The sequence below is a fragment of the Bombus flavifrons genome, chromosome 15 (assembly GCF_040668555.2).
Source record: "Bombus flavifrons isolate JBK064 chromosome 15, iyBomFlav1_principal, whole genome shotgun sequence".
Taxonomy (NCBI): Eukaryota; Metazoa; Arthropoda; class Insecta; order Hymenoptera; family Apidae; genus Bombus; species Bombus flavifrons.
In genome coordinates this window covers 4,036,101-4,059,246 of record NC_138456.1, presented here as the reverse complement: position 1 = coordinate 4,059,246, position 23,146 = coordinate 4,036,101, and the positions used below count along the sequence as shown (strand labels likewise).

General features: G+C 37.4%; 1 protein-coding gene and 1 long non-coding RNA gene across 6 annotated transcripts in view; one reads left to right on the top strand and one right to left on the bottom strand.

Moving 5' to 3' along the window:
* Positions 1–2,692, top strand: part of LOC138187612 (uncharacterized) — a 44,137-nt gene extending 41,445 nt beyond the window's left edge. For both annotated transcript variants that reach the window (XR_011175223.1, XR_011175224.1), the window contains exons 2-5: positions 1,024–1,229; positions 1,306–1,435; positions 1,506–1,648; positions 1,717–2,692. This is a non-coding gene — a long non-coding RNA (uncharacterized LOC138187612). The remainder of the gene's footprint in view (positions 1–1,023; positions 1,230–1,305; positions 1,436–1,505; positions 1,649–1,716) is intronic.
* The window catches only part of LOC138187603 (protein kinase C-binding protein NELL1), an 83,090-nt gene that overhangs the window by 46,266 nt on the left and 13,678 nt on the right, over positions 1–23,146 (bottom strand). The gene's annotated exons all lie outside the window — the stretch shown is intronic.

Below are 23,146 nucleotides of genomic sequence, written 5' to 3'. Positions count from 1 at the left end.
CGGAATAATCCTCACCTTCCCTCTTTCCTCGAATCGTACGGCCAACGCGGTAATCCCCCGGGAGCACACGGTAGGAACGGGGCTTGAATTCATTATTTCCCGTTTCCACGGCCCCCGTAATTGCATTCGCTTTCGTTCGACCGTAATTTGCCTAGCGGCCATTTTCCTTCATACCGGCCTCTCCCCCCTTTCACCATGCATCACCTGAGAGTCTGTGTGCTTTCGTTTCTTTTAGATTTGTGGATGATTCCAGCAAATGTTAGATGCAAATTGTTATGTTAAAGAAGCGACGAAATTGGCAGTATTCTTTAAATCTTCTTCTTCGAATCTATACCGTCAGGGAGTTCTCGAAATATTAGAAGAGGATAACGTTTTCTATTTTTATAGAATTTAAGGAAATAATAAAAAGGTAGATTAAAGCGTAAGGAACAAGCCAAAGTAAGAAGGTAATGAGAGTGGAGTAATTATAACTGCTCACTAAGGACACTTCAAAATTCCTAACAAAATTCTTCAAAATAGTCTTTAATAATGAAAGGAAAACTTACATAATTCTAAAATATCCAATCGTGTACACTGCATGCGAACCTAACCTACAATCTTTGTAAATGAGACCAGAGTAACTGTAACTCGTCATTGAATACACTTCGAAATACTGGTCAAATATTTTCAAACGAAATCATTCTTAATAATTAAAAACAAACTCGAATAATACTGTGACATCTATTCACCTGTTACATGCAAACCTAACCTTCAAACGTTATAATTCCATGAGAGAAACCTCATCTAATAAATGTATGATAATTCGAATAACAACCGCGACAATCTGGCGTCCCTTCGCGAAGATTTTCCCAGTAGTCGTCAGATCCCATCCACAATACCCGGCAATCATCTGTCCTCGTTGAAACAAGCTACCTCGACCTTGACAGTAAGAAGAAGAACTCGATGGAAAATTGTGGTTGACGAGGATGCTCCCATTTTCTCGGTGGATCCTGTCGATTCATCTTATATTTTGTTTTCTTCCAGGATGCGAAAATCTCGAAAAACCTTCGTGTCTAGTACCACGATATGGATCGTCCTTGATGAGTCGAGGTCGCTGGTGAAACGAGATCGTCGATCCCCCAGGGTGATTGTTGTGTGTTTGGCATCAATCATAGCCATTTCTCCGAAGGGTTCCGCGTTAAAAAAACTTCCAACGAGTTCCAACGATTCCTTTAGTCGGCCATAATAAGGTAAAACGAAACGAATGTCAAGGCTACCGATATTATCGCGGCTTTGTCGACTTTGATTACGGTTCTTGTATTACAGATACTTGACGAGGCAAGGTAAATACTCGTAAACTGAACGTTTGTCATTTGAAGGTATTATCTTTTGAATGTCGCATCTAGTAATTTCTGTCGTTTGCAAGTACATGTCCAATTCTTCGAGATAGCTACAGGTATGAATATTCAAACTGTTTGTATTTTATTGTTTAAAATTGGTATGTTTAATTTTTGCACGTCTTGGAGAAATAACATAGTAAAAGCAGCGGACAGTGCCAAAGCAAAGATGGTTACTTAAAATGAAGACATTTCTGGTGCAAAAAAGAATGCAATTCCAAGAATAGGTATTTTAGTAGCAGTGAATGTGTTAAGACGAACATGTCGCGTTGGTAAGTATCGATCGTTGGGAGTAGAAAAATTCTTGTTTTCGCGCGATTGTACCGAGACAACGTTCCAGAAATTCGTCTCACGAAGATACTTCGAACGAGACGAACCGTCCTTGATGCGACGCCACGAAGACATTCGCACGTTCGAAGGCAGCGGTCGTCGTGTTTCACCTCGGCGGACGTTGTTGGATGAAAATCGGTGGAAATATATATACATCGAAATAGCGTTCGACGAGATTATTTTAAGCTGCACCCCGTCACCAATTGAAATAATGATTTTGCGAAAATTTATAGAAATTGGTTGGGCAATTTCTTTCGAAAATTTTGTGCCTTCTAATGCTTTCATCGTCGATCGAGGTCGTATAACTTTTCATTTATTTCCTTATACCATATGTGTTTGTATATATCAGGTGTTTGTTACATATTAAATTTGTGAAATGCATTAGTATATCGAATACAATGTGACCAATAAGAATAAGGAAATTAATACGAAGAATAGCAGACAATAGTGTCGGTTTAGAAGCAAAGTGTATACAATTTAAAACGAATAAAACACTATATATAAAATAATCAAATAAGCAGAGATACTCTAATTATTTCAAATGAAGCATTTTTCACCACACTTTTCATCGATAAAATCCTCCAGTCGTCGAGGAACAATCCTTCTAGAAGAGTAAAACGAAAAAGAAGAAGAGGAGAAGACCATAAAACAGTTAAACAAAAAGAAAAAAGAAAGAGTCACGATGGATCTGTTTATTGCCAGCCGGAATAAAAATCACGGTGCTGGGTGGGTGGCGCGTGGTTTCGCGACGAGGAGCAACGTGGTAATGTCAACGGCTCTTGTATCAGCTAGAGAGTCACTCGCCCTCTTCCACTGTCTTCTTCCTTTCAGCCTCCTCTTCGGGCCTCACCTCTCTACTCGCGAAAGATGCAATCAATTATGACGACTTTACAATTCCCTTCTTGTCGTCCGCGTCGTCTGCCACTTCATTCGCTTCCCCGTCATCTCTTCAACCTTTTTTTATTTGTCTTCTTACCACGGAACGTCTGGCGGATTTAAATTTCGCGCGCGTGCGACCGCTATGGGCCACTCGATAATTATTATTGAACGATTAGGATATCGGTGATTTTTTATAATTTCTGGCATTATACCCGACGCCATATATAATTTGAATTATAATCTAATTAATTGTCGGATTAATGTCGATGAATTATTTATAACGAATTTTAATAATTCAATTACACATACTCTTCGTAATACGCAATGTAAGTAAAGTTTAAAATTAAAATTTGCAACTCCGTGTTCTTTCGTGCGATTGGCGAATGGTTAAAATGCTTTCTTGAACTGTTATTAATAAATAACGAAATAAAAATATTTGAATAGATTTGAATATTTATTGACAAAAATAGGAATATCAAAATTATTTTGATTAATTAAGGATATTACTTATAGCAATCCCATCTACATATATCTTATATATTCTATGACTGATGATAAGTTCAGTCAATTTCTAAAATTTGACTAATTAAAAATATTGTTTGTAGCGATTCTATCTATACTTTATAAATTTTATTATTAATAATAAACTTGATGTATATTATAAACAATTAAAATAACCACGAAGCAATTTAAAAGTTCCAAATATTCGGTTAAAGAATAGAAAGAAAGGCACGAAGAATAATCATAATGATCACAATGGGAAATTTTATATCGTAAAACTGTTACATATATATTCCCATGAAAAATACTGGGTGGTCCATGTCACGAAATCGGTCAGTTGGTACGTCGTATTTTTAAATCAGACAACGGTAGTCGACTACTAGTAGCAAATAATTTTTACTCGGTGCGACACCGGCGCCGTTTCAGCTCGCGTAGGCGAGGTTAGATTTACTCGCGCTGAACCATTCGCGTCTGGCCGGCGTCTGGAGTCGCGTCTCGCTCGTAAAATCATCAGTCGCTCGCAGAATTGGCCAGTTGAAATGATTACGCGCTTTTTACGATACTCGACTTTCATGCTGTCTCATTTTCGTGAGCTTCATTGTAACGTTGTCGGATGTATGACGCTGTCATCGATGACACAGTTCTTCCCCCTTGGCAAACGAAATTTTCGTTAGCATGATAAAGCTAACAGATTAACGAGGCACTGACGGAATATTTTGCATAAACTGTTACAATATTTCTCAACGAAATTTTTGTTTTTAGTTTCTACTTAAACGTTTTCTTCAATAGAAACGAAAGATTCGATATTGTAATGTATATCTGTAGTATATATGATTAACATGAAATGAGCAGAATATTTTACATGAAGTATTAGAATTTTCTCTCACTGTTTTGTCGCAAATTTGTTTTCGATATAATTGATCTAGAGATCACGTCATATCGTCTATTATAACATAAAAAACAAATTACCTTAAACCAGATGACAGCTACCACCATAATTCTTCTTACATAATTCACTTCTTTCTTGTTTGCACGATAAAATTGACGGATTAACAAGAAATCTTAATCTCTTTTTAAATATCGTTCGAAATAACAACACAAACAATAACACTTCCACAAGAACTTTTATTGCAACACCAAATGCTATTTCAGTCGCCATGTTTGTCACGAATCGAATTTGACCTATTCAAAAAATTGATTGTTTTATTGGTTATCGACCGTGTACTCGAGATACACTTCTTTTTCGCTTGTATAATAAAAACGGCAAGTTAAGGAGAAACTGTTAAAAATTTTTATATGAAGCATCAGAATTGTAACTTAAACTCTCTTTGGAAATAACTTAAAATTAGAAACAATAAATAACATGAACTATGCAACACAGTCCGCAAGAACTTTTGCAATACGGAACGACATTTCACTAACGATAAAATGACAGATTAAGAGACCGATAGAAATGACACATTAAGAAATCGATAGAAATGACAGATTAAGAAACTGATAAAACACATATCTCTTCAAATATCATGCGACGAATACATAAAATGAATATCTATTCATTTAACATCTCCACAGGAACTTTGCAACACGAAACGCTATTTCAGTCGCCATGTTTGTCGGGAGTTGGATTCGACTCATTAAAAAAGTCGATTGTTCTATTGATTATCGGTTCTCTAATCGAGATATACTTCTTTTTCGCTTGTATAGTAGAAATGACAAGTTAAGAAGAATCTGCTAAAATATTTTACATAAATCACCAGATTTTGTAACTTAAACTCTCTTTCGAGATTATTTGAAATAGGAAAATAAATAACTACTAATATTGAACTATGTAACACTCCCGCGAGAACTTTTGCAACACGAAACGCCATTTCAGTAATAATAAAATGATAGGTTAAGAAACTGATATAATACATATATTTCTTTAAATATCATTCTAAGAATGCATAAAATAAACATATAACATTTCCACAAGAACTTTTGTTGCAACGCGAAATGTCATTTCAGTCGCCATGTTTGTCACGAGTCGGATTCGATTCATTAAAAAAAATCGATTGTCCGATTGGTTATCGATCTTGTACTAAAGAAATCGAAAATTGCGGCGTGGCCAGTAGGAAGAAGACATCGAGCGTGCTGCCACGATGTGGCTATCGCGTGTACACGTGTGTACGTGCGTGTAACGTAGTGGTCTATCAATTTCGCGGGCCCGGACGTTTACGAGTAGATCGTAAAAGCGGCGTAATAGGCGCACACGGTCGTATATGCCGTCGCCGGGTGGCCAGGAAATTCGATCGAGCGCGAAGGGTTTTACGTAAGTCACGAGGTCCTTCAATCGTCCTCTGCGTGTCGCAGCGTTCTTTGCAGAACGTTACAGTACGGTAGACATAACCTCGAAACACATCCTTCGAAACTGACATTCGCTCTAATAGCGAGATGTCGCGAATGTACGAAACATCGAGAAGTAAGTTGTTCGTCTTACTTTACGTTCTCGTCTACCAGTTATTGCACGCTGGATACGGCCGGATTCGCAGCAGGGAGGTTAGAAATGATGGTCATTCAATTTCTACGAATCAAGATCTCAGTTTTACTGTTGCACAATGTTCATTGGAATTATGCTACGTGATTTGACTCGTCATTATGTTTAATAGGTTATGAGGGATTTGAGTACAAGAATTTTGAAAAAAGAATTTGATCTGGCATAATTGAAACAAACAATATCTGGTAATTAATAGTAATCAATCTAGCAACTAATTGCAAGGACAATGTAATGATCAAAATTTTGTCTCATAATTGGGACAAAACCTAAGTAATCCTACTAATTAATTTAGAAACGTAGCAAGGTAAAAAAGATTAGTAATAATTATTCATAGTTCGACAACATTCAAAGAAGTCAATGAAGTCTATTTAATAATTGAAATTTGCTTACCTTTATGCTAATCATTTCTTCTTGAAACAAAAGTTATTTTACACCTATTCACTTCTTAGCTGTCCTCTTTCCTACAGATAATATTTTAAACGTACCAGTCCGAATTCGTTTCCACGCGTAGCTTTAATCTGCATTTATTCTTTCCCTCAAATACAGCCGCTTAGACAAACAAAGAAAAGAACAGAGGCATAATTTCCCCACATTTCCTCAGCTCTGCTGCTTTATATTCATTATCCGTGCTCTCCACCAACGCAACGATATCGAAATCCTCGTTACAGCCTCTCCAGCGTCAAATTGAAACGCTTGACGAAAGTAAAAGTGAAATAAGAGCAAATGTAAATTGAAAAAGCTCCCTCCACTTTCCATGGGGTGTAAATTCAATACGCGGGCATATTTATGAGCTCGAAACTCGACGATCTTGAAGTAAAACATAAAAATAGTGTTTTGATCATACTGATACGACAAATTGAGACACAAACATAACCTAATCTAAATACATATTTCCTTTTCCTATTTATCTTCGTAATTATGTAATCAAATACATTATTTGTGACTTATTATTGTGTAATTATATATTCCTTCGACTATCTATTAATTTTTAACTTTGTAAGATGAACTTTTCACTCGTATAACAAACTAAATTATTTGTACATCGTTATTGATCTTTTCTTCTGTATATCGTAACTGATTGTTTCGTGTATATCATCATTTTTTCTTTTTTATCGTGTCATCGCGTTCGTGTACGCGATGATTACCTTGACACGATAACAGCAAGCCAGAAAACAATGAGTTCTCAGAAATAGTATTTGAAAGAACGTAGCGGGGTGGCCAGCTCTATTACCGGTACTTTATTAGCCTAGCTGGAAACCACGTGGGTTGAAACAGCGCTAGGCGGGATTTTTCTAATGTTCGATGCTAAACGACCGTGCCAGAAGTCGAATGTTATGGTGAAATGACATTTTCGCGCAAAACTTTACGTATTGTTGGTTACAACCAAGACTTCCGGTATGACAATGTTATTGTAATTCATACTTCAATCAATATGAAAAAAACTTCCTATAAAATCGAATACATATGATACTGCATACGATACTGTGACACTATCGTAAAATGATAATACGGATCATAAAGACTTCCATTCCTCATACTTTGCTATGATAAATATTACACTAACCTAGAAACGCAAATCGAAACCTCGCACTCGATAATTCCTTAAGTTCTGTTACTCCATATTTATTTTAAGAAGGAGGAAAGATAAAAAGCGCAAAAAGAGAAATTCGACGCGTCTCTCAAATTGTCCTGCGGTTTTCAGGCTATTTTTAACGTGACTGCCGCTTAAAATAACTCCTCTCCCTTTACAAATATTTCCCCTTTTTCCTTCCGAGATTAGAGACACAATGAGATATTTGTAAACTCGAGTATTACGAATAAGCTTGTTGGATAAACTTTAAACAAACAAGGAATGATATAGTTTAATTTCTACAATTTTATTTATTATATACATCCTGCTGATAAGTCAAATTTATTTACCTCGTAAATTGTTTGACAACGTTCTTATTAAGTTGCAAAAATATTACTTGTTATCTGTATAATTCAAGAAGGAGACATTAAGTTATCGTTTATTACAAGAACAACAATACCAAATCATTTCGAGAACCAGTTCGTTGTCTTAATAAATTAATGTAATTATGAAAGATAAAACTCATTATATTTCTACACCAAAAATGTTAGAAGAAAGCACTTTATTTCAAGCAATCGGCCTCAACAGATCTTCGGCAACGATCTCCAAAACGATTCAGGAAATGTCAGTTGGAAGCAACAAGATTAAAGCGCGATTTCACGAAGACTCGAGTTTATCGGACGGTGAAGCGTTAAAATCGCGCCGTTTTCGAGGCATCCGGCCACCTGCGGAGCCTCATCGCGAGCGTGGGCTGCCTAGGGCAAGAGGAAGGGGCGTTGAGAGCGAAACTCTCGAGAACGAGCACACATGGACGCATATGGTGCCACAATAACGGCAATGAGTACTACATATGTACACAGGAATTTTCTCGAGGAAACTAGTACAACAAGAAACTGTAAAGGTGATTAAACAAAAGAAATGTTGATCTGATTTGGTTATTTCTGACAGACCCAAAAGAATCAGGCAGACAAACACGCACACTGACAGGAAGTTTCATATGTGCAAACAAGACCATATAGCAGTGATCCTCAACTTTTTTCATTTCGTGACACGCATAAACCAATCACGATAGAGAAACAAAGATTTCTTGGATCGGTGACTGAAATTTAGAGATTTCTCGGATAATTGAATCAGAAATTTCTGTTATTACAAATTTCTCCAATCTTCGATTCTGAGAGATAAGGATTCTCTTAATTTACGATACGAAGTTTAAGGTTTCCCAACATTCTAACCAAGAGAGCTAGAGATTTTTTGAAGATCCGTCAAATTTCTTCCAACTTCTCAAATGTAGAATTAGAAATTTCTTGAATGGACGATCGAAAATTACAGATCTCTTAAACTTGGAAACGAGAATTACAGGTTTCTTGTATCCTGAATGGAAAATACAATTCTTTCGAATTTCTAATCGAGTAATTAGATATCTTGGAAATTTGTAATCAGGATTTGGCGTATGGTGCAGCGCGCGGCATGCCGTTTAGCACTTCCGGTCGCGGTATTTGGCGGGACGCGGCCCTATATATGGCTCGCGTCCGTCACGCTGAGACGGATACGACACACGCAATTTTCTAGGTCGACACGACGCAGCAGGGAAGGTCAGGATTGGTTCAAGTCCAAGCGAGTGGTCGTCGCGCGGCCGTCGACGGCTACGCGTTCGCCTCGTCGCTAGTCGATCTATAATTAGCGAATTTCCGCGGACCGTTCACTGGAAAGAGATCGAACAACGCTTCTCTTCTTCGTTCATCGTCTCTTCCGATCGACATATCGCTTCGAGTACCCTAATAACACGAGGAGAAGATGAATCTTTAACACTCTGCTTTTTAACGCAGGCTTCAATCGTCATTCATAAACGATCTGTAACTATTAGCGTGCATCGTGGATAGTGCAGCTCGCAGCGCTTTTTAAACGTTTTATCATTTGCCAGTCCATTTTGCCTGTAAAAATTGTACGCAACTGCAGTTGTATATATAAAAAGCTACGTATAATAAATGAAACAGTAATCGATGATAAATGGAAGAAGTTTAATTTTAAACAATTCTCAGCTATGTTTATAATTCTTATCGCTTGTTACCGCTTATTACGACAAAATTAAATTTGCATATTGATGAAATGAGTGTGCCGATGACGAAATTAAATTTCCATATCGATGAGATAACAACGTGCTTGTTTAGTTTTGTGTAAAGAAAATCTCGACTGAATATTCGATATGATATTTAACAGAGTACCTTCAACGTTAATTGGTGTTAATCGATATTTACAATCGTCAGTAACAAAGACATGGTTTTGCAATGGATATGGGATGGCCAATATTATAAATGTGCTTAAGACTATTATACGAACTGTTGGAAGTTCTAAGCCCTGATTTCATCCCATTTAAACAATTTTTTAAGAAATTGGTGTTTTCTATTTATGACGAACCACAGCTCGGTGAATTTTTCCTGATCCTTGGAAAAATTCACACTTTTCATCTCACTGGTCCGTGGTAATCTGGTCGTTCCAGAATTTTTGCAGCCATCATTGTGTACAGCTATATAAAGGAAGAACAGAAATGAAATCACTTGCATAGAAAATCCCCGCCTACATAATTCCGTTACGCGACCAGCGGTTTAAGAAGAAGTCTCGGTCTAATGCAACGACTTGGATGTTTTTCGGCATACAGCTAACACGTGAACTAATCACTAAAATTCTACAATTGGCCAAAAAATATATTATATTTAGCTCAATATAGAACATTCATATCGGACGATCGTTGCTGTTTTGGCTGTCGTCATTTCCTTGTTTGACGATCTAACGGAAATGAGATCAGTGACCCTGATGAAGTATTATAGTCAAGTATTGCATATTTTCAAAATTCTCGCAGCACACTGTTTGAAAATCGCTGATCCAGTCTGATGATTAGTTGATAACTACGATACCATTAACACGAGACACGATATCGTGAAAATTATTACACAAACAATTCTATCAATAGATAATTCAATCTGAATCAAAACTGTATCCCAATCGAAGAATTTTTCCAGCCATCATTGTGTACGGCTATATAAAGGAAGAACAAAAATGAAATCACTCGTATAGAAAAACAATGAAACTTCGGTTAGTGAAAATCGATAAAAGCTTCGACGAATTTTACGAAATAACGTGAATGAATTTGAACGTGAAAGAAATTCCAGAACGATAGAACCATGATCGTCGAAAGACCAGAACCAGCAACAACGGAAGGGACGTCGATAATGAAGTTCTGCAACCTGATAAGCGACAATAAAAACGTGTAATATATGTTGGAAAATCGTTTGCATATTGCATATCTAACAATACTGGGAGGGGGGAAAAATGTAGTACAGATACAGGATATTTACCGGTATGTAAATGTAGATTCACCACCCTCATCCGTGATATGACGGTACTCTGACAGCCCGTGCAAACGTTCTACGTGTATTACGTACGTGTATACGCGAAGAGTTATCACGGTACCGTGGCGTTTCCGCTTCTCATCTTTCTCACGTTCGATTTTATGCGATCATGTTCCAGTTTCGATAGCCTTTTCGAATCGATCGTCTTATACGTCACGCTTGCATAATGTATAGCAAGCGTGAATACGATGGAAATTCATCGTGACATACGCCGAATTGATATAAATTCATATGCGCGTTTCCAGGAAGAACGCCGGAGGAAACTTGGAAAATCTAACTGTCGCGTAGCAGTGGCATCGTTGATGGAAAACTTTGATGAAACTTTGTAAACGGCGCGGAATAATTGAGAAAGAAGAAAGAAATAAAATTAGTTTGAGAAAAGCAAATCTAATGGGAAATATAATATATTAGGTTGTCCGAAAAGTGCCTTTCTTTCGCAAACGTGTTTTTTACAACAGTGCATCTTAAGACAAACGTGAAACAAAGTGTGTGAAATGACGCGGTATTTATCTCAACAGAACAAAATAGATCGATCGTAAAATCGAGAAAATAATATAAAACAAAGAAACATCGTGCGTCTATTATTTCCTCATAAAACGAAAGAAACTTTTCCGACAACCTATTATATACGACTGTGAAATAAATGAGCGAGAATCGCAGGAAATCTATAAATTAAGAGAATAAGAAATCTGTAAAATTGATTTTCAATTTTTCCATTCTGTTCTCCGTCGAAGGGAAACGATTTAATAGAAAATCCTCGGAAGCAATTATTTCTTCTATCGAAGAGACGAATATTGAAAATGTATAAAATCGATCGTTATATATCTTTGTAGAGAAAAGTAAAAGAAAATGTAAACCTATGAGATTAATATTTCTTCCCATCTATCGGATAAAAACAGCCCGATAACGTTTCCATTTCCTTGTGCAGTCAGCGTTTCCGAATCCCCCATGAAAATTAATTTCCGGCTGGCCTGTTGGAAATCGTCCAGGCCGGTCGCGAGCAGCTTATGAAAGAAAAGGAATTGGGTTGGAATGGAGCGGCAGCAGTTGCACAAGAGTGGTTGTAGATACTTTGCCGCTGAAATTTCTAAGGCTCTTGTCGCGACGACCGTGACCTTACCGAATGCGTGTGTGGGCCGAAGAACAGCGTGTTGAAATGGTGGCAGCCGAAACGAGCCTCAATTGAGGAAGATGCGTGCCGCTAATTAGCAGCAATTGCCATCACCGACCAGCCGACGTTAATATTCGGCTCATCGATATCAGACCCGGTGACCCTTCGGGATCGCTCGCTCTCTCTGCAAGCCCCATCGATCGTAATTTTGACGGCGCCCGCGAAACTAATGGCTGCCTGGCATTGCTAAATAGATGGATCTTCGTTTTGGGATGCTGAGAATGTCTCCTCGGGGAGGAATTTTTTTTAATATTTTATCAAAGCGTGTGCGAGGGTTTTGGAGGGCAAGTGGTGTTAGGGATGGAAATTTTAATCTGGAAATACGGTATCACTGGTACAACGCGACTGCAAAATTGTTTAAGAAGACTCTGTGTACAGTAAACGTGGACAGTAAATGTTAGACGCGCAACAGCATACTTTTGTATAAGTTGGAATTGATTATTGTTTACTAGTTAATTTTAAGGAGTCGATGAATAACAGAGTAGTGAAATTTAAGAATCGCGAGTAAGATGAAAATTCCATATAGAGGTTGGTAGATTTCTAAATCTTCATAGAGACTTGGAAATTCGTCGAAATGTTCTTTAGAGAAGATGCAGTGCGTGAAGAATATATATGGGGACTAAATGTACAAATTCGATTGTCTATATAATTTTTAAATATAATTCTTCTATGTAGAATATCGGTATAAAATTCTTTAAGAAAAAGAAAAGGATATAGAATTATTTTATAGCAAAGAAGAAAATATAGGATTGTTAGAAGGAATTATATCTGAAAATTGGAACTGCAAGGATCTCGTGAAAAACTTTGTGAAATTGTAAGAGTAAATTAGAGTAGAATATTAGAAGCGTGAATAAGGACTCGTTAGAATTTTCGTAATTGCAACGAGTTTCACGGGTTTAAAGCGAAGAAGAGCGAAAGAAGGCAAACAAACATTTGTTTTTCTCACCCCAAGAGAGAATGAGCGTGAACGATCTGGAAGAAAAACTAATTTCGATGGAAAGTAAGGTAGACTCACGCTCGGCCAGATACCGGAAATGGAATAAGGGATGAGGGGAGAACAAAGCTGTGAAATGAAACCTCGCTGTTTGCACGAGATAAAGGGCAAACCGAGGTTTTGGCTGTTCAAAGGACTGAAAGAATGCTGAGAATGAAGGCGTTTGACAAAAGTCTGCACCGAATGTGAATTCAAGCATTTCAGTAATAATTCCTGCAACATTAAAAATAACGTAATATTAGGTATTAAATCACAGTGACAAATGAGATCCTTCTAATTTATTTTTACTCTAAAATTTCAGTTTCAAGCTTCCAATAAAAATATTTTTAAATATTAATAAATACTTCATTTAAATATTAATAAATATATTTCATTTAACACGATCGATATAACACAAGTTATGAAAAGAGGATGTTTCTATTGACATACTCATCAACGTGTATCTATTCATTCTTGTAAAGTAGAAATCCATTTGTTAATATTCTTCGATCCGTATATTAATTTTTCGCAGCTTAAAATAATATTTTCCTTATAGCGATACTCGAGTAAATGAACAATTGGAATTTTCTCCTATCGACGTTATTACTTTCTTTCTTAAAAGCGAATCTAAATCAACCTTAACACGTCGCTCACTCTAATTACAAACATATTAAACAAGAATTCAAATTACCACCATCGACAATCACCATTTTATCCTATTCCTATTTTGCTTTGACTTTGTTCTCAATATATCCATTTCCAGTAATTAGAGAAATTATCTATGAAGAAAAATCACGTTAACGAGATACAAGAAAGAAGAAAAAGTGAGAAAGAAAGCTTCCGCGACGTGGTAAGAGTCGACGTGGTAAGAAAGCAAACGAAAAAGAGAAAGGAAGAAAAGTTATAAGAAAAAGATAGAAGAGCTAGTGTCGAGGTAAGAAAGCATTCGGGGTTTTAAGGGATGGAAAGAGGCAAGATGGTGTACGTATATGTGTGTGTGTATGTGTGTATGGCAGGTGTGGGTGATTGGGGGCGATCGATGAACCCCCGAGAAAAAGCTGGGCTTGCGGCGGGGGCATCGGGATGGAGGGGGCGTTGCCGCGGGGGGTGGAGAGGGGCGTGTGCCACGAGGGTGCCACGAGGAGAACGGTGGATGTAAGGGGTGATAGGCCGGGGGCAGCAGGTCACTCGACTCTAGCTACACCTCGCCTATGCGATTCCTTTCTACACGAATATTATTAACCTTCCTTTAGGAAGTGAGATTCTTATCCGAAATAATTTTCTGATTTGGCAACAATATCTTTTCTCGAATATTGTTAACTCGTTTTTCGAGGATCAGATTCCTATTGCAATTAATATTTCCATTTAGGAACTTATTTTGTACTAGAATATTGTTAACTCTTCCTTAAAGGATGAGATTCTTATACGAATTAATTTTTAGCTTGAAAACCAGCATTTCTTTCTACTCGGCTATTGTTAATTCTTCTTTAGAGGATTGGATTGCTTCTCGAATTAATTTTGATTCGGGAACTAGAAGTTCTTTCTGCTGGAATACTATTAATCTTTTAAGGAGTGAGATCTTTCTTCGAATTAATCTCTGATTTGGGAACCGCAACATCTTTCTGCTCGAGTATCGTTAACCCATCTTCAAGGGCTGGGATTCTTCTTCGAATTAATCTTTGCATTTGAGAACGAGACGTTTCTGCTCGAATATTGTTAACCCTTGTTTAGGAGGTGAAATTCTTATTCGAATTAATCTTTGATTTAGAAACAAGAACCTTCTTTTCATTGTTAGTACATTGCTTTTCAGAGTTGTCAGTGATCATTGGCCTACGAACATGTGCAAATTCATATTTTTGTTACATGTTTCAGATGCACGTTAATTTCTTTATCAATCACCTGTTTGTAATAAATATCTTGTAACTTCTATATTCATTTTCAAATTGCTTTCAAATATTATCAGTACGATAGTCCTGACTCTAACCTCATCATCGTCTCATTATGGTGCCAATGAGAACGTTTTATACAACACAGACGATATCTACGTAAAAGATTTCTGATGACAAGCGTTCAAATACTTCGGTGAACGACTCTGTACGAAAGACGACGAAACAAAAGAAGAAGGCGAGATCTACGTGTGTGGCCAAGAGACGATAATTGCACCGCTTAACAGGAGGACCAAACTTCGGTGGTCATCGAAAAATCGCCGGCAGACGCGCACAATCGACCTTTGTGTCGGACCTGTGACCCATGGCGTATATATACGTCCTCGCCTGGATGTCATATTACTTATTGATATCGAAGAAATCCGATGAACGTGGAACGGCCATGACGGTGCCCGCTTAAATGGAAGTAATATTGGCCGGTTGATTTGGCAGCAGATCAAACGCGGCCTGGCGGTGAATCAAGCCCCCCTTCTGTGCGTGTGTCGCCGCCCGATTCGAATTCGAATTCCCCGCTGATGATGTCACATCGTCATCTCGCGTTTCTATATTGGCAATTTCGCCAGCCCGTGAGAACAACCGACAACATCACGTTCCGTGCCCCCTCAAAAGGTTCGCGGACCTGGCCCCGGTATATTGGATTGATCATCGACTCGATTTCGGACGCTTTCGAACCACTGCACTGTCTCGATCATTTCGTCAGTTATGAGTTGCTTGTGATTAGACTACGATTCCTATGCATTTATAGGATATTTTGTAGTACCAGATTGGACACCAATGCATATAACATGGAAAAATATACGTGTTCGATAGTTGGACATTTTAATGTAATATAGAACAGCTGATATTGGAATGGAACATAGAGGGAAAGAATTTCATTCTGCGACTAAACAATCAGAAGATACTTTCTTCGTCTTTTTTCATCATTTTCTGTTTCTCCATGCTACGATCGAAGCTAACAATTGTAAGAAATTAGGCATAATTTAAACGAAACTAGAAAAGTAATTTAGATCGGAATAGAATTATCCGAAGGCAGAGTTGTACATTTCCAGAAATTTCGATGATGAAAATACTTTTTCTTTTGAGAAGATGAGTCATCACGGGGGAAGATCTTACTTTCTTATCGTAGAGGGGAAGAGGATCGTTCGACCAATAAATTTCTTCTCCCTAGTTTTGCTACCATCGATGACTTTCGTCTTTTACCGTCCGTATCGTTTCTCGCTATGACCAAACAACCTTCCGCTCTATCTTGACTTTTCCAGCTCGTTGAATCAAATTTGCTGGATGACATATAGTTAAGATGTAGATTCTTGGATAAGTGTTGGGTAATTAAACCTCCTTTCGATAATTCATATTCAATATGCTTTCGAGCACACCCTCTAGTCACGGGGTGTGGTCGAAAGTTATAGAACTTGGGAGAACCTAGAAGAATTCTTCCTTGAAAAACAAAAAAGAACAATTACAAGCCATTTTTTAAATCCAATTGAAGTGAAAAATAAAGTTGTTCGTCCAAATATTCTATTTACCAAATTGTTAAATTCTTCTTTGTTGAAGTAACTACTTCAAGAAAAACTACATCTTTACTTGTGTATATCCGTGACCTGGAGGCTGCTATTACGTAGAAATATTCTAAATAAGGAAAGGTGCATATACCCTTGAATATACATTATGTTTTGGGTTGCAAGGTCTAGGAACCTAAAACTAATCAACAGATTTCTATTTATGCGCCCCGTAGCCTCTAGCCAAAGCTATAAGCTTAACTTTTTTGGTAATGGAAATTGAAATACGGCATTCCTTTAAAATCTTCTCTGTGATTACGCTATTCCCGCGCGTTCAATAGCGACGCTACTCGTCGAATAAATTTGAGAAACTCAAAATTATTATTCCCTCGTATCCCCTCTCCCTGTTTTCGATAAACAGCTGCGTTAAAATTAAATCAAAGAAATTCGAATTAATTTTTAATTACGTGTAAAGTCATACTTCTGTGACTAGATAGACATTTGTTTCATCCGATTACGCGCAAAACAATGTACGTTAAATAAATAAAATTTGTGATTCTACCAGCTAGAATAAATGTCGTGGTATATTAAAAAATGTTGAACTACTTCAAGAAAATCTCTACATCTTTATTTATTTATATCCGTGACCTGGAGACTGCTATTACGCAGAAATATTCTAAATAAGGAAAGGTGCGTATACCCTTGAGTATACATTATGTTTTGGGTTGCAAGATCTAGGAATAAAGAAACTAATAAACAGATTTCTATTTATGTTCCCTGTAGCCTCTAGCCAAAGCTATAAGCTTAACTTTTTTGGTAATGTCCTTTTGCTATAAATATATGAACGTGCTTCCTATCATTCCATTGTCCAGTAACACTAAGAGAGTAAGGATCTGAATCAGCATAAACTTATACCTTTAATTATTTCAATATACCTTTCTATTACAAATTCATCAATCAATTTCAACCTCAACATTCTTAACCCCTGAAATTGTTAGCACTGTACAAAAAATAATAGACTGAAAAATACAAAGAATAAAGAAGATGTTTCTCGACAGTTCGTAGAGGTTAAGAAAACACAGGATAGTGCCCGTAAGGATTAAGGATCGTCTACTATATAGATGACGCCCTAGTTACGTAACTTCCTTTCCAAGGAACGCGATTGTATAACGTAATCGGAAGGGCATTGACTTCGTCGAGCTTGCAAATCGCCTCTGAGCCTGTAAATCGACCGTGTGATATCACGTTTCGCAACCCGTGACTCGGCTACGCAAACCAGCTTGCCCTCAAAGGGATGAAACGAACGTATTCAATCGATTAGTTCCTGTTAACTGGCGATGCAGCTTCGATTGCATCGGTTCAACCCATTACCTACGGAATTATACTATTCTTACTTTTATTCTAGACATCTTTGCTCTAAATATTTAAATAACACATTTTGTATACTCTGCAGTATGTACAAATTTATTTCTTAAAGATTGCTATATTCTGCACGATATTCACGTACAGTCAGCATTTTATTTTTTTTCTTTTTATTTATTACAGTCAGTATATTACTGTAATAGTAGTAGTAGTAGTAGTAGTAGTAGTAGTAGTAGTAGTAGTAGTACAATATGACTGTATAATAATAATCTCATCTCCCTTTCATTGTTTGATTTACTATTATACTCTACTTTCACCCAATTGCAATTGGAAAGGGATGAAATAAGCGTTTTCGGTTCCATCGATACGGTGTTCAGGTCGAGGAAAAGAGACAGGTCACGCGAACTCAATGGACATACCGATTTCCTGGCCCAGGGAAATTTAGTTCTATCGTGCTATAAAAGCAACTACAGCGTCATCGTCGATCGATACGCCTGGGCTCAGGATTCCACGACTGTTGCCCATGGTAGATCGAAGTATTCGAAGTTTCTTAGCGACAATGTAAATTACCGATATCGATTATCACCTACAATAAATTTGAAACGAATGAAGTTGAAACTGGTTAAAGGAGGAGGCGGCTGTAATCGTAAATGAAGGGTGAATTTCCTTTCTTTACCTTCGTGGCTATTCAAATGGCACTGCATAAAAAAGAATTGTAAATAATAAATCTACTTTATATCTAAGAATTTTCTCATAAATTTAGTCTAATTGCAATATCATACCCTTTTGCTATTTCACGATACTCTTTAGGCTAAAAAATTGTTTAGTCCAGCTAGTGTTCCCTGTCGGGAAAAATCGTTTGAAGGTGAAACAGGTGAAAGAAGCAGACGATCCTAATGGTAAATGCCCAATGAATTTCATTCCTTTCTTCCTGACCATTCAAATGGTTCCGTGTAGAAGAGTTATAAATGTACGTGTCTTGGCGTTCGCTAAGTGCATTAAGGGTGTGCAAACAGAAGAAACGACGACGGGGAGAATAGAGGAAACAAACGGATAGCTGAAAGCTCATTGCTCGTTATACAACCCTTATTCGACAAACAGCCACGTTATCGCCACCCTCTGCTGATGTAACTTCGTTGCAATTCAAATACGCTCGGTTATTGTCTGCGTATTTTATTCTTTGCGACGAATAAAAATGGCATCGGACTCATTAAGAGTAAAAGACCGGAACAGCGAAACTGTTTACCTACGTTTGATATGAAATTAAGTATCTGTGATCAGTAGACTGCAACGTTTATGCATTTATGCGAAATTGCTAAAGCGTACAGATACACAGAATACACGTAACAGGTAAAAACGTTTAAGGTATCTGAAGCGTACAAAATATCTCGTTATAACGTTCAGAGAATGTAACCAATTTCTATTTAAGATCTGTGTTTCTTAAAAAATTCCTGAAAGTATGAGATCACATTGACATTTACTAATCTAGAGATTAGATCGAGATTGTCATTAGGAATAAATGTGATTGATGACAAGATTGATGTCTACTGTTCTTTTACGACTAAGTTAATAAACGAGTTGAAATCGAAAAGTCTTTACTTAGACTTGATCTGAAGCTAAAAAGTATAATAGTAGATTGACGTTATCATTAGGAATAATGCCAAAAGTCGTTAGAGTAATACTAACAAGCAACTGACCTCCATTCAGTGAACAGAAATTTTTCTGCAGATAAAAATGTGCGATTGGATTAAGATTATTCATGATTAAAATTATACAAACCCATTCTTTGCAGTATAAATATATTAATATCGCAATATAGTATCTAATAGCCGAAAAAGAAGCGCGAATAATTTGTCCAAATTAGAACAATAACTCTAAAATATCTACGCACGTTTTATTAAAATTATCCAACAATTTCTCGTATAGAAAATACTATCAGAAAAAAGAAGGGAATAAACAGAAAGCAACGTCCACTTTTTACCATGAAAGGATCAAACGCACGAGAAATAGACCCAAAGAAACCACGTTTCCAGTCTCTCGACTCCCTGAACACCCTCAAGTCACGAAAAGCTTCAATTTACCAAAAGCAGACAATATTGCTTCCATTAATTTCTCCAGCATCCCTCGATAAATAACAATAACCCAAGAGGCCGCAAATTCAGACGCACGAACTACCCCCGACCATCTCACGTTCCTCGCAATTTCCCTTGAATTTCTAGGTTTTCTCTGTGAGCAATTTTCCATTCTAGCGCGTACACTACCGCTCAAAAGTATCCGGAACACTTTCTTATCTTTGACAAGATGGATTTTAATTAGAAAAATCCGGATATACGAATCGAACTACAACAACGTTATTCTTTATGATCGACCTCGATGACTGCGGATTTTTATGCAAATTTATATCTTCACGGACGCGACTAAAGAAATTCGTTATGGTTATATTTTCAATAGATACCTTCGATTCATAGACTGGTCCTAATTACTATTTTGCTATTAATTTGTACACTTTCCTAAAATTAACGTTATTTCTGTAGATCAACTAAAGCGTACAGATACCTGTGAATAGACTACGAATATTATTTTTCCCGACAAATTCATATCGTCGAGAATAAAATTAAAAAAGCAGAATCTCGGTGGAAAATTATTTTACGTAGCAAGTATTATAGAAACCATCATACTTTGGATATTTTATATGTTTTTCATGTTGCAATGAAAATATATTAGATTGTGATGCAGCAGAAAGAATAGACTTCAGATATGTACACGTTCACATTTGATATATCCAAGTTAAATTGAATTCAAATTACAGTTTATGTCAAATTTACTTTTGGTTTGAATTCTAATCTGATGAGATCATAAGGGTAGTAAGGTAGGTTTTACGACAAGATTTGTACGTAAGATAAGAGAAGATATTGTAAATGAAGATCTAATCAGAAGCTATCGAAAACCAGATGGCATGGACCACAGAAAAATAATATTACCTGCATTTTGTGCAATTCTACATTTGCAAATTTTCTGCGAATGTATAAAAGTCGGTAGTCTACTTATGAACGATAGTGTACGAGCACGAGAAAGGAGTGGTACTTCAATCGTACCACGCGATAATCGGGGAAGAGGAACGAGATGCACGGTCGGACGAGTTCCTTGAGTAATCCCGAGGGTTTAAGCGAAGAGACGAGCAACGGGCGCGATATTAGCAATGGGGGAGGAAGCATAGCGTAAGAAACGTAATGCCTCGCAAAGTCAACGCCCTGGTAGCTCGATGCTCGCTGTGTATTATGCAACCCTCCCGGAACGGCCACCGAGAACCGCCCTTCACCGCCACCACCGCCTCCTCCGGAAACATCACCACCATCAGCCGCAACTTTAGCTACGACGCGATCGCGTGGCTAACCTAGTAATCCTCGAAATTCATGGAAATACGTTCATCTCGAACTGCTGATCCATTTACAAAGGGTTGCTTGTAGCTTCTCTTCGTTTTGCTTTGAATATCGGGTCGTTTGTGATTGTGATATTTGTGAAAATTGACGCTAGAGAATCGTTTCAGTGGAGAGGAAGATTTTGAAGAGTACAAGGATTGTAGAAGGAGCACTTGGTTTGCTTCTTCTCGGTTGCAACGTTGGAATCTGTGACATTTGTGAGAATTCGTTCTAGAGGATCGTTTTGCTTCGACTGATCATGAGAGATGGATTTTTAAGCGTTGCTTTGGAAAAATTGCTGTGATTTAGTTTAGAGTTGAGAGTTTGGAAAGTTATTGCAGCTCCGTGTTTTGAAATTTGGAAAAACTTGTGCAGGGGAGATTTTGCTATTTACAATAAAAGTAGCACGAGACCTAGGAATTGGAAAAGACTTACGAATTCTTTGCCCAGATCCGATTTAAACTTGCGTATATGTAGTTAGAACGAGGTTATTGTTAAAAATAAGAAAGAAAAAGGCAACTTTCTATGGTGACTTTAGCAAGATCACTGTACATGTATCAAAGAATCCAGAATTTTTTAGGTTCGAATTGAAAAGCCTATAGGATGAGCGAACTTACTTACACAATTCCACTTTTTCCATATCAACGACCCACACAGAATATTGAAACTGTAAGAAACTAAGCCGAAGACCCTCGTAGGTTGCCAAAAAATTTTTCATAAATTTCCAACATCCCTTTGGATTTTTTCCACCCAAAACTCTATCTCCGGAGACAAACAGTAATTTATAACTTGGCAATATTTACCCGCCCCCATGAATACTCCCAAAATCCACTAACCCTCTGTCCAAACAACAAATCTTTCCATCTCTAATCCAACTCAAACACGCAGGCTGTGCGCAAACATCCACCTTCATTGCAACGTCACCTTTATCCCCCTTTCATACCCTTCCAAAGCAACCAGCGCACGCTATTCGAAAAAAAACCCTCCCCTAACTTTTCACCGGTGGCACCATAAATCTCCGGGATCATGTACGCGCTTCCATTTAATTACCCGCGGTGTTGCCCCCAAAGAATAATCTTCCACCCCAATTGTCGCAGCGCGTTTATCGACCCAGGGGCCATCGTATCTCTCGCTCCCAATTAGCCAGTGATTCACGCGCGACGGCCTTGAACCTACGCGTACATTACCATACGTAAATACGTATGTGATCACTCGTTCGTTACATTTTGTTTGTAAACTATAACAAACACAGTTGGTTTATTTAAGAGGGAAAAGGGTGATAATATGGGACACCAAGGTTTCGATATGTGCAACATCTTTTCGTCTATGCAAATGAAATCACGTGGATTACGTAACGTCCTCCTACAGCGGTTCTTCGTTCTTGTTCTTTCGTTTGATCAATATTTGTTGAATTTCATAAAAAATCAAAGGATGTATATATTTGGTAACTTGAAATTTTCTCAAGATTCTAACAAAGTCATACCAATTATAATATTCGATTCAGGATGATGGTGCAGGTGCAGAAAGTGGAATTGTAAAATTAAACTGATCTTGACAACGCTGTTATATTTAACACTTGTACGTCGTCAGAACTTTTGCATTGTCTATACTCTTCAGTCTTACAACATATTTTTCTCAAAAGTAACATTCTTTCACATCGCTACTAGAATCTGTCCCATTTTCCAATAGCAAAAGATTCAAAAGTTCCACCAGTGTCAGGATATTCGTGTTTATTCGTTTGCTTTTGTTTATTAATGCAAAAATAAAAGAAGTACCTGCAGCACATACGACGCGAATGAAGTAACAAATTTATGATAAAATGACTAAAAAACAAAATTGTTGAAAAGTGAATGAACTTGTAATCAGCACCAGCAAGCGTCGTTGGACGTATGAACTATTGGATTGGCAACTAAGTGATTGCGGATTTTGTCAATACCACCTAATGACAAAATCCGCAATCACTTAGTTGCCAACCCAATATTAAGGTGTATCCACATTGTCGTTAATTAATAACCTTTAATTAAAGAGCAGCACAGGCGATATAGGGTGGGAAGAAAGGCAGCGCATATCAAAGGGGGCGGATATGCAAGGAGGCCAACACCTGCGAACAACGAGAAGCGTTTTGCGAGAGGAAAAGGCGATCGTGGGTTTCGTATGGTGTGTGAGAGCGTTTATGGCGGTGG